The sequence below is a fragment of the Vidua macroura genome, chromosome 2, assembly GCF_024509145.1.
Source record: "Vidua macroura isolate BioBank_ID:100142 chromosome 2, ASM2450914v1, whole genome shotgun sequence".
Lineage (NCBI taxonomy): Eukaryota > Metazoa > Chordata > Aves > Passeriformes > Viduidae > Vidua > Vidua macroura.
The window spans coordinates 115,290,771-115,302,167 of record NC_071572.1 but is presented as its reverse complement, the minus strand read 5'-3'; the positions used below and the strand labels follow the sequence as shown (position 1 = coordinate 115,302,167).

General features: G+C 39.7%; 1 long non-coding RNA gene across 1 annotated transcript; it reads right to left on the bottom strand.

The window, feature by feature from the left end:
- Positions 1-1,011: 1,011 nt before the first annotated feature.
- LOC128803931 (uncharacterized) lies at positions 1,012-8,474 on the bottom strand. The gene is made up of 3 exons (XR_008435877.1): positions 8,372-8,474; positions 7,713-7,778; positions 1,012-1,420 (listed from the first exon to the last, which is right to left on the bottom strand). It is a non-coding gene; the product is annotated as an uncharacterized LOC128803931 (long non-coding RNA).
- Positions 8,475-11,397: the final 2,923 nt, after the last annotated feature.

The window sequence follows — 11,397 nt, the reverse complement described above, 5'->3', positions numbered from 1 at the left end:
TGTGCAGCTTCCCAGTGCCTGGGGCTGGGATCAGGGTCCAAAATTATCACTTAACACCGGTCTCCAGCTGGAGAATCCCCTCACACCTGGGGGAGTTGCCTACCCCCAAACTATCAACCAGCTCTTTTTTTTCTATTCCCAACTGTGCCAAAACCTTTTTCTTTTGTTTGAATTCTCCCTTTCCACCACTGCTTTCCTTCAAAGTTTGGAAACCAATGGTAGAGGGTGCCATGACTGCCTGAGCCCCATCACTTGGGCTTAGGCAAGCCAGGCCCACTGCAGAACCCAGATTCTTTTCAGGGTCAGCTTTCTCAATGGAGTCACTTTTCTGAATCAAGAACTCTGTGAGATGGATGCTCATCCACTAATACCTGGACTGAGACAGCCAAGTCTGCCTTGTTCAGCTGTGATAAAATCATGAAAGATTTAAATTCTTGTTTCAGTGGGGTAAGGTTGACCCACCCCCTTGGCAAAATCACTGCTCCTCCTGAGTGCTATAAAACACAAGAAAATGACATATCAGGGGCCTAATCCTGAAGATGATTAATGTAGATATAAAGTAGGAGCAATGCTGTTCTCAGCTGTTAGGTAAACAGGAGGGAAGAAAGTACAATGCTCCTTCTGTTCCAGGCAACCCCTTCATAAACATAATATTTTAATTACATGACTATTTAGGCTATCTGAATTTTCATTACTGATAGCATTCTGCTCTTCAGAGTGCTGCCATTGTCCCTATTTCCCACTAAGGTGTTTAGGAAGTGCAATGCTGCCATCTAGCATCCAGGGAAAATGATGGAAACCTCCTTTCACCCAAAGTCCCAGGCTAGTTTTACAGGGTTTTTGGTGACCAGAGGTTATCACAAGGATTCCAGTGGCCTGGAAGAAATACACACATACACACAGCACATATATATGTTGTATATATACTATAATGTGTAAGTATATATGCTGTAGAGACAAGACATCTGGATTTATGGTTCCATTTCATTTTGCCTCAGTTCAGATGTATATAATCTACCATTTATGGCTAAACAACCTGTCTAGACTCCTCAGTGGAGAAAAATAAGCATAATTTCAGATGTCTGCATTAGGGTGAGATGAATCATGACCTGGAGGTGTTTATTCATTTCCCAAGTTGTAAAGGAATCCTGGAAAGACATCTTCAGCATGGAATTCTGCAGTGTTGATGTTGAGATGGGAGTAAATTAATCCTGGGGTTTAGATTATTAAATCCAAGGAGCCTGTGAGCTCAGCATGTCCAATGCTTGTTTAACACAACTCAAGCATTCCTCAAGCACTACCTGATTTAAGCTTGATATCTTCTTTTTTACAGAATGGCAGCTGGCCTAGATTCGAAGTCTACAGTCAACAGACAATTCATTTTTTCTGAACAATTTGTTCCAGTGGTTTATGGCTATCCCTGAAATGACATAAAATGGTAAATAAACACTTTATCAGTCCCGGTTTCATTTTAGATTTTGTCTTTGATTGTGACAAATATGTGGTATACTGAAAAGTCATGTAAAAGTGTACATATTGCATAGCAGTTAAGTGCTTAATTAGCATTTCATTAAGTTTTTTTTTTTTGGTTTTTTTTTTTTTTTTTTTTTTTTTTTTTTTTTTTTTCATTAAGCATTTCCTACAGAGTTATTTTATGGAACTTCTGAGATACCTGTCATTCACCAGCAGCAGACTCAGGCAGCAGCAGCCCAATTACTTTTTGCTTTTGGTAGTGAAAGGACAGAAATGAAATGTCTAAATACAATATTCATTAATTATACACTTGCTGGGAAAATTCTTTTCATCGTGTTTGTGGTGGGATTTTCTCTGGGGATTTTTTTCCTTGACTATAGAGTTCATTATAAGCAAAGTTATATTAGTAAACCTAAAAATCCCAAGCCTGTTCCAAACACTTATAAACAATTCTACAAAACTCAATTGCTTTTATCTTCTTGTGCCTTAATGGTAGTGGATTTACATAGAACTTGAAACTGATAAAAATCAATATTTTTTTTGTGCAAGTTGAAAAAACATGGAGCTTCATTTCTAATTAGGACATGTACCCTAAACCCTGACTATAACCATTTGCAAGCTTCTTCCAGAGATTTATGACTGATGTGATCTAAACTTATTAAGAACTCCACATTTTAGGAAAAACCACTTTGTTTTCCTCAGTTATAACTAATTTTGTGTGACCTCAGATCTTGCTCATCCACTTATCTCTTTGTGGCTGACTTGAAAATATTTATTGAGATACACTAACATGAGAAATAAATGTCAAAGTCTGTCCAAATGTTTAAAAGCCCATGTTCAGCAACCTCATGTTCTTCCTGCCTTAAGAACTGTCTATTCAAGGCACATGGTGACATTGACAGTTGCTGTTAAATTAGTCTTTCAAGTGATGAATTCAAGTCATAAATTCATGTCTGCAGATCATGGCAGACTTCAAAACTGCCACTCAATTAGAATCCCCCACAGGGGAGCAGGAAGAAATACTCCTGTTAGTATTTTTACTGAAGTAAACAAAATATAAAGAAATTATCCTTTTCTCCCTCTTGCTCCCAAACTCTAATATTGATATAATTTTGACAGAAGAGTGGAAATGTGATTCATTCTAGATATAAATCCATAAAAGAGACTGGATATTGTTTGGGAAGAGTTATTGCACTGAGTACAAATTATTTTGGTACCTGTACCAATTTATCGTGATTAGCACACATACAGAAATCTGTCAGAAGTTGAAATGAGGCTGAACTGCCACAGAAGTCACCTCAGGCCCCAGAATGTAACACACAGATATTGCTTCTCTTCTGGAAAAAGCCAACAAATTAAATATGGAGACAAAAAGAGTGTGAGGGAGAAGAAAGTAACAGCATTGAATTAAAACCAAAAAATGCCATATTGAGAGAAAAAGGTCTCAGTTACTAGGCTGTTAATTTCATCACTTACTCAGCCTTTCTGGATACTTTTCCACTGTTCTGGAGGAGATTCCTTGCTTTTCTTTTTGGCAGAGACCTTTTGTTATGTAGGGGTGGGCTGGCTCCCTGATTTATGTGAGGAAGGCAGAAGCATGAAGAAGACTTTATCCATAAGGCACTCCAGAACTCACTCTTGCTTTCTGGGAATGGGCAACCACACACCCTTGTTGTAGGTGATCAATCTGTTAATATGGAAGATTAATTTATTTTTATATACAGTTACAAATAAACCCCAACTGCAGTAATAAGGAAGAAAGCAGAGAGGGGAAAAGAGATTTCTATTTGTTGCTGTTAATACAAGCTCAAATTAACAGGCCACAGAAGGTGAAATAATGGTTGAATGAGCCATTTGTGAAAGTCACAGACATCTTTTTAATCTGGCTCTAGTTTCACCCTGACAGAAACCATTCTGCATGCAGAGGTGGCTTTAAACTACCCTTAAAACACTTTAGTTAATCTTCCCCAGCATAATGCACAGTAGATTTAGGCCCACTGCAATTCATCCTTCCCTTCTAGCAAAATCATGTTCAGACGGCCACAAAATAATTTAAAAAATTCTTCAGAAAAGTAGAAATGGCTGAATACAACATAGGTTTTCATTTAAAATGTTGCCCTTTAAACAGTGGGAGGAAAAATGTGGAGAAATTTGGAGCAATGTTTCCAGCTAGATCTGTTCTAGTCACAAAAAGCACAGTATTTTAACATGGGTAAGAGAGCAAGAAAATGTTTAAGGAACTTGGTAGAGAGCAAATTATATCTTTTAAGAGAACCACAGAAAAAAGGAAGAATTTATCAGTGTAGGTAGTTTGTAACTGGTAGGTACTTTGTAACTAGCTACAAGTTCATTTGGAACATGTTTATTTGCTTAAAATTAAGCACAGGTTTAGTGTTTCATTAATGGAAGTGTTAATATTGATTTCTCTCCATCTAAAGTGATTAAATGGACAATGCTTTTCTCTGAAAGTTGCTCCCTGATGAGGCACTCACTTTACCATAGTGCATCTTAAATTCTTTTCTGTAGTGTAATACAGTTTAATATAATCCCATATATATTGATTCTATAAGCTAGCACTGGATGTTGCTTCAAAATGAGAATTCTATATACTGATTCCAAATCCATTAGAAATAAAAAAAATATATAGGTACACATACACCTATCTGTGCTATACTACCAATGTGTGGGGTTTATGCAGGAATATTTTCATACACCTTCTGTTTCAGACATCCACCAGAAGATGCAAATACATAACCTATTTGGGGTTTTTTTATTATTCATCAACAAATAAGGCCAAAAAGTATGACTTAGACAAGGAACTTTTGAAGACCTTTATACACATTTTGTATACATTAAAGCTACAGCTTGAAATCTGCCTGCAGCCCATTTGCTGCTAATGAAATAAGAATGTTCTGCTTCACTTGTTAGAGTCAATGCAGAATCTGAACAACCACAAGAGAGCAATAGCAAGTGAGAAGAAGGCATTGCACGTAGCTCTCAAACATGCCAGAGAGCCCAGAGTCCTGCCTGCAGATCCCTTACTGTTATTGATAGGGATATGGCTAATTTAAGGTAAAGTGTTCCAAAGTAAAATTCCATTACTGAAAATTTGCTGGCTTTTAAAGGCTTTGAATGACTGCCAACAATCTGCAGAAATTGTCGTGAGGTGCAGTAGCTTCCAATGAAAACCTAATTTTTCTTTTACTTAAAGGATATTCTCATATTTCTGACTCCCTCTATGCTTTCTGTCTTGATTAATTAATGTAGCTCAGCTCTGAGGTGATTTGATTTCCAAACTGAGACATGCATTCAAATACCTTGCTGAACTGAAGCCCAGGTTTCAACATGTGTGCTCATAAAGGAATGCTAAATTAGTATGAATTGTTAACAGGACAGGAAATGTTCATGTATCAAATGTTCTATAAATAGCACAGTAAATAGCAAACTAATAAAAACCCGAAACAAAAACCAGCTGTGGTGGCAAATGAGCTTCTACATAGCTTGAGATCCCCTAGAGCATGGAAATATGGAGTGGTAAACCATACAGTGCAAACAACACACAGTCATTGCAGCCATTCCACAGATATCTTGGACTTGCCTTACTCCTCACAAACACGATTCATTCCCGAGATCTGACACAGGAATTAAAAAATAGCTTAATTACAGATACACAAATGAAACAGTAATAGGCAGTGAAATCAGTGAAGCAACAGGGAAAATTTGAGACTTCTTTTCAGCTCAAAAGGCCAAAACAGAAAACAAAAAACAAAACAAACAAACAAAAAAATCTCATTCTGATGCTACTGGAATGAAAGGTACTTTGAAAATTCTCATTTACTTACATTTCAGCCACATGATGCTTTTGGAATTGAATCTACAAGTCCTGACTGATCTGAATCTGCTCCTGAGTCAGACCTCTTGAAGGACATGTGTGTTTATTCTTAAAATTAGATTCTTTATTCTACATTTTAAGACTTAATTAAGAGGCTTAAGATATATAATGATGGGAAGACCTATATAAATCAAAATATCAGTTGGGTCAGCACATCAAAAAATGCTGCATACCTTAAAAGCTACTTGAGGCCCCAAGTCTGAATATGTGGGTTATTATAGTAATAAAATACAGAATTTGCCAGTTTGGCAGGAAATGCTTTGGTTTGTTTAAGTAAACATATTTATAATGGAGCAATTACAACAAAAAAAGCAAACCCTTCAAAAACCATAAATCAGAAACTGTTCTCCTGCACAAAGGCAATCCATATATACCTTAAGTATGGCTTTAGCTACCAGTGTCAAAGAATTTTTATTGGCATAGGGTAGAAAACACAAAATACTATTTCTTGCTTGCACAGAAGTCCAGTACCTAACATGAGTTTTACAGCTTATTCATAGAAATGAAGATACTCTTCTTAATGAGAGAAAAAGGATGAGGAAGTGACCCAAAAATACAGAGATAAAGCAATAAGGAGTTGTGGGACTTATTATTCAAACTCAGTAATTCTGTCTCTATTGGTCTGTTTCTATCACCAGATATGTAGCCTGATTAAAAGAAGGAAACAGAACAAAATATTTACCTCCTTATCTTTTTAATTGTGCTTATACACTTTTATCAATGCTCTTCAATTCCTGCTCGTAGATATGAATAATTCTGAGACAAATGTGAAAACAGGTTTCCCTGAAAATGACTCAAAGATTAAATAGCTAATAGAAATTTAGATTTTTTTTTTTTCTAAAAACATAAGGGATTGAACCATTCTCACATGTTCTGTCACAGGGTGCCTTCCTTTTTACCCGCTCATACTGGGCCTAAATATTTCCAAAGGTAGCATTGATTAAATACTCGTGGAAAGCAGTTTCTGGTGCAAAATATCTCAACTGTGATCATCACATCATCCATCTTTGGTATGTTTTCAATCTTTGCAGTGCTTTATATGACATAATAATAGTAATACACACTGTCACTCCTCCACTAAAACACAGTCAACCCCCAAGGTAAACCACACAGATGAGTTTAAGTCTGAAATGCAAGGGAATGTCTCCTGTTGTCCTAGAAACACAAACCAACTCTTCTGTGGGATGTCTAAAGGATATTGTCCTGTTCGAGCATGCAGACTGGAGAGCTGCAAAGTGACAAGACAACAACAACCCCTGTCCTGTGGAATCTGGGATTAGGCAAGATCTGAAAATAGTTTAAAAAAAAACCTGTCAGCTTCCCTTTTTCATGTGGCCCCTTTCAGCTATGTACATATGGTTAAAATTTCCCTGAATAGCAATTTTTAAAACCTTTCCTGATGTGGGCATCCTGTGAATAATGCACTGTTCAACCAATTCTCTTTTTCTTTGCCTGTTGCCATATGATCTCAAACCTTTTTGAGAAGGCTTGTAGCTCCATGTTCTTGATCTAAGAGCTAAAGATGAGCTGCAGAAGAGAGGGGAGGTTATTTTCTCATATGCCTTTTGTAGATCATAATTTGTTTTGCAGATACCTGTACCTTTCTGATTTTGACTTTCTGTCTCAGTCTATCCTTATATTTTCTAAAAATAATGAGGAAACAGATTCTGTGTATAATGTACCTTCTTTCACAAAGACTCACAAAAATCTCCTCTGAAATCTTCTCCAAAAAAAGGCTGTATAAACTACCCAGGTTAGTGTTTTTAGTCATGACACCCAATCTGAAGTCAATTAAGAGTGAATTATTTCATACTCTATTCAGCAAGAATAAACATGCTTTAAGTGGAATACCTTAGGAGTTTAAGCTAGTCTCCTTTGTTTTACAAAGCATAGCTGGAAACCTGACAAACAATTTTTTTTCCCCACAAAATATTTTAAAAATGATGGAAATCAGGAGTTTGCATCAAAGTACTTCCTCAGCCTCAACCTAAAGCCTAATCAGCTGGTATAAAGTATGTTTGTGTTGGCTGAATTCATTGTCTATTGAGGAGGCAAAAATGCACATACAAAAGTAGGAAGAGGTGGAAATACCACAGAGTACCAGTGCCTTTGTGGGAAAGTGAGAAGCTGTGAAGTGATATACAAGTTCAAAGACTAATTATGTAATCACTCCCTGAAAGGTCAAAGTCAGCAAAGTACAGAGATAAGCCTTAAAACACTCAGTAATAAAAGAAGGGGGCACAAATTTCAGGAAGAAAATGCCCTTTAAATGTGAGCTTTCCGAGAACACAGGTCGTGGCTATGTGGGCTTAGGTCCAAGAAGCAAAGTGGAGAGAGCTCCTTTTACCTGCCTGCAGGAGATCTTTCTCCACATGGTGAAGTCACAGAGCCACAGAATTCCAGATGAGTCAGGCTGGAAGGGAGCACAGAGGGTCACTGGTGCTCAGGCAGAGTCATCCCAGGGCACAGGAGTGTGCCCAGATGTTCTGGAACATCCCCAGGGAGGAGACCCCACACCCTGTCTGGTCTCTGCTCAGGGCTGGGCACTGCCCAGGGCAGAAGTTCTGCCTCCTGAGCAAGGGAATTGCTGGGAGCTGTCCCTGCCTGTGGCTCTGGTGCCATTGCTGGGCCCTGGAGCAGAGCCTGGCCCTGCTCTGCCCCTCCTGCACACAGGGACAGCCAGGGCTGAGGGCCCCTCTCCAGGCTGAGCAGCCCCAGCTCCCTCAGCCTTTCCTGGGCACAGAGATGCTCCAGGCCCTTGCTGAGCTCTGCAGCCTCCACAGGCCCTGCTCCAGGAGCTCCCAGTCCCTGCTGAGGATCCAGAGCTGGACACAAGCACTCCATAGGATCCCTCCTTGACCTGCTGGGAATGCTCTTCTCAGGATCCCATCAGCATCCTTGCCCCCAGGGCACTGCTGGCTCGGGGACAGTTCATTGTCCCCCAGGTCCTCGAGCTGCTCCTACAGGTTATCCCCAGCCTGGGCTGGTGCCTGGGGTTGTTCTTACCCAGCAGAGACAGCTGTGATACACAGAGCATCCTCACACAACTCCAGAAGGCTTCAACCCATACAGAGGAACACCCCACAATAACAGAGGGGCCACAGCCTCACTCCCAATTACCACAAACTGTGTGCCTACCTGTGTCTTCGTTGAACTTCACACAGTTCCACTGTACCCATCTCTCCAGCCTGGCCAGCTCTCTCTGAAGGGCTGCCCAGCTCTCAGGGGTATCAGCCACTGCTCCCAGATTTGAGTCCTCAGTGAACTTCTGAGGAGACATTTGTGCCTTCAGCCACAGTGCTGAACCCTGGGGACACCACCAGCGGCAGGCCTGCAGCTAGGCCTGGTCCTTGGTGTTTAGAGCTGGTTTTATTCCAGTTCAGCTGGGTTTAAGTGTGTTGTTTGATCTGGGACTGTGTGGATGCTGCCTCTAAGCCTTGGTGCAGATGTCAGGCCCTGTGGACTCACTTACCACCTCACTTCATGCAGGGCAGACACCAGCCTGTTTATATTCCACAGAAAGGGTCTCCATAGCTGAAAATATTGTGAAGGTGTCACCTCTCCTGTCATCCTCATTTAGTTCCTGATTCCCCGTGCAAGAGGCAGGATCAGTCACGTTGCTGTTGTGTTTAAGATACAAATGTCACTGTTGGCTTTCACCTTGCTTGGTTTGGTACAGTCAGGGTATAAGCCCAAGCAGAAATACAGATATCCATGGACACTGCAGATTCTGGAATGAGTATGGGGACTTCAGGAGGGTGAGAAAACCCTGCCTGTTTTGACATGACATTTTTTGAAACAGTAAGGAGCAGTGTTTGATCTTCCTGAGGAATGGTAGCCTCTTCTTCCCTTGTCTTCCTGACTGATGCATGGAAGAGGAACAGAGAAGGCAAAAATGTTCTGTCTTTAATACAGGCATACTCTTATACTGATGGAAATGATTGCCTTACTTGATCTTTATTCAGTGCAAGGAGTGGTGAAATTTCAGTGCTTGGGCAGTGTGAGATAGGAAGATGGCACAGATGGCACAGGCCAGAAATTCTCATTTATGGAAATCCATTGCTGACAACTCTTGACAGCATTGCCTGAGTTTCCTCCTAGGGCTGGTACCAGAGTTCAGAATTTATATTTTGCTTATATTACTATATTATTACTTGTTTTCCAGACCACTGCCCACGCTGGCCAGCTTAAAACTGAAATACAGCCCCTGCCTTGGCAAGGGCAATGTTATCTGTGAAAATCACTCTGATACTTCACTCATGTGACTTCCTGGGGCTTGTGGGTGTTAGATTTGGATTTCAGTTGCTTAATTCCCCATTGGATTTGCATGGCTGAATCTGCAGAAAAGGTTACAGCTTACACAGTGCCCTGTGTGTATTTGCCAGTTCCACAAAGCACAAGGTAACTTGATTAAGGCAGGCACTTCTGACTTCCTGATGGTTTTTCAGTCCAGCACTTCAGAATTTTTATAAATGGAAATAAGGGATATTATAAGAGGAAATAAGGGATCTTTTTTTCTGTTGTGGACATTGTTATGTCAAATGGAAATACAAGAGAAAAGGAGTTATTTTATGTTAGATGCCTAATACCATCAAAAGTAAAACAAAGACATTTTTAAAGTAGAAACACTAAGGATTGAACTTTTACTTTCTATAAGGCTGCCATTTTATGAGACATTTGTTTTATAATTTAAATTATAAAATACTACTGTCTTTCACTGAATCATACCATAATTTCATCTCACAAAAGGCAATGCAAAAGGACCCTCACATACTCAACAAGCTTAGGCTTGTTTTCAGGACTGTGCTCTGCATCTAAAATTTTTTCCTATGTATTAATTGATTACTTCTCAACAATGTTCCATCATGATATCTATTGAAATTCTATTGAACAGGGAACCTATTACTCAGTGGGATGAAAAAACTTCCATATGTAGGAAAGAGAACATTAAACTGAGCCCAAATTATTTGAGGCAATCATACCTCTCCTACCTACATTCTGCAGGAACACAGACATAGCTTTGTAGTACTTTAAAATTCTAGTGTGAAAAATCTGCTCATTGAAAAAAATTCTGCTGGTCTAAGGATTTGTACATAGTAGGCAAATTCACAATTTCTCTTCTGAAAACCAACACCCCTCTAGTTTTAGTCTTCCCACATCTGAGGGCAGGAAGAGCCCTTTGCTGAAAAATTAAGCAAACGTAGGCATATATGGAAATATTTACTACAAAATGAAGATGAAAATCTTTGATGACTGTGGCACATGACATGTGAAACTGTTCTCACCATCAGGAGAGGAAGCTTCTTGTTTGCCAGAAAGAAGTGATCCTACCTGTGCATTTAAAGGAAACTTCCCCACAAAGCCTGATTTCTGTGATTAAAAGGGTATCACAGCCCATGGTTTAGCTTTAAGAGAGCTGAACTACCTAAAGTTTTTATAAGCACAGCAGGCTCAAACCTTGAGCTATTTATGTCAGTTTGACCTTGCCAGTCATTACTCCCTGTGATAACTCCATCTGAATTCCTCAAGGAACCATTCTGTGGCTGCTGTCAACATAAACATCTATAGATTACTTTGCTTTCACCACATTCCAACAATTCTCAGCTTTTCCCATGACCCCATTTCCACTTGCATTTCCAAGATCATGACCTCCACTTTGGAAACAGCATTTGCTCCAAGATATACTCTGCCAACCAATGCATGACCCAACGAGAAAAATGAGCTCTGTGTTGAGCATGACCAGGAAGAAAGGTTCTGAAATAACAATTACAGCTCCAAAACCTTCCCTCATGGGGAAATGACCTGTGAAAAATCCACGCTCTGTTCTGTCAGCTTTCTCAACAGCCCATACTTTATGCCATGAAGCTGTGGGCTGATATCCCCTATGGGAGAGCCTCAAGTCTGAGCCTGCTACTTTGTGATGATGAACTCAAGACCAGCTGTCTACATCAGAAGGTATGACAAAAATTGGTGGTGAAAGTTAGCCAGTGTCCTTCTCATTTCCTCAAGTAAAATATGCAACAGTATTGCTG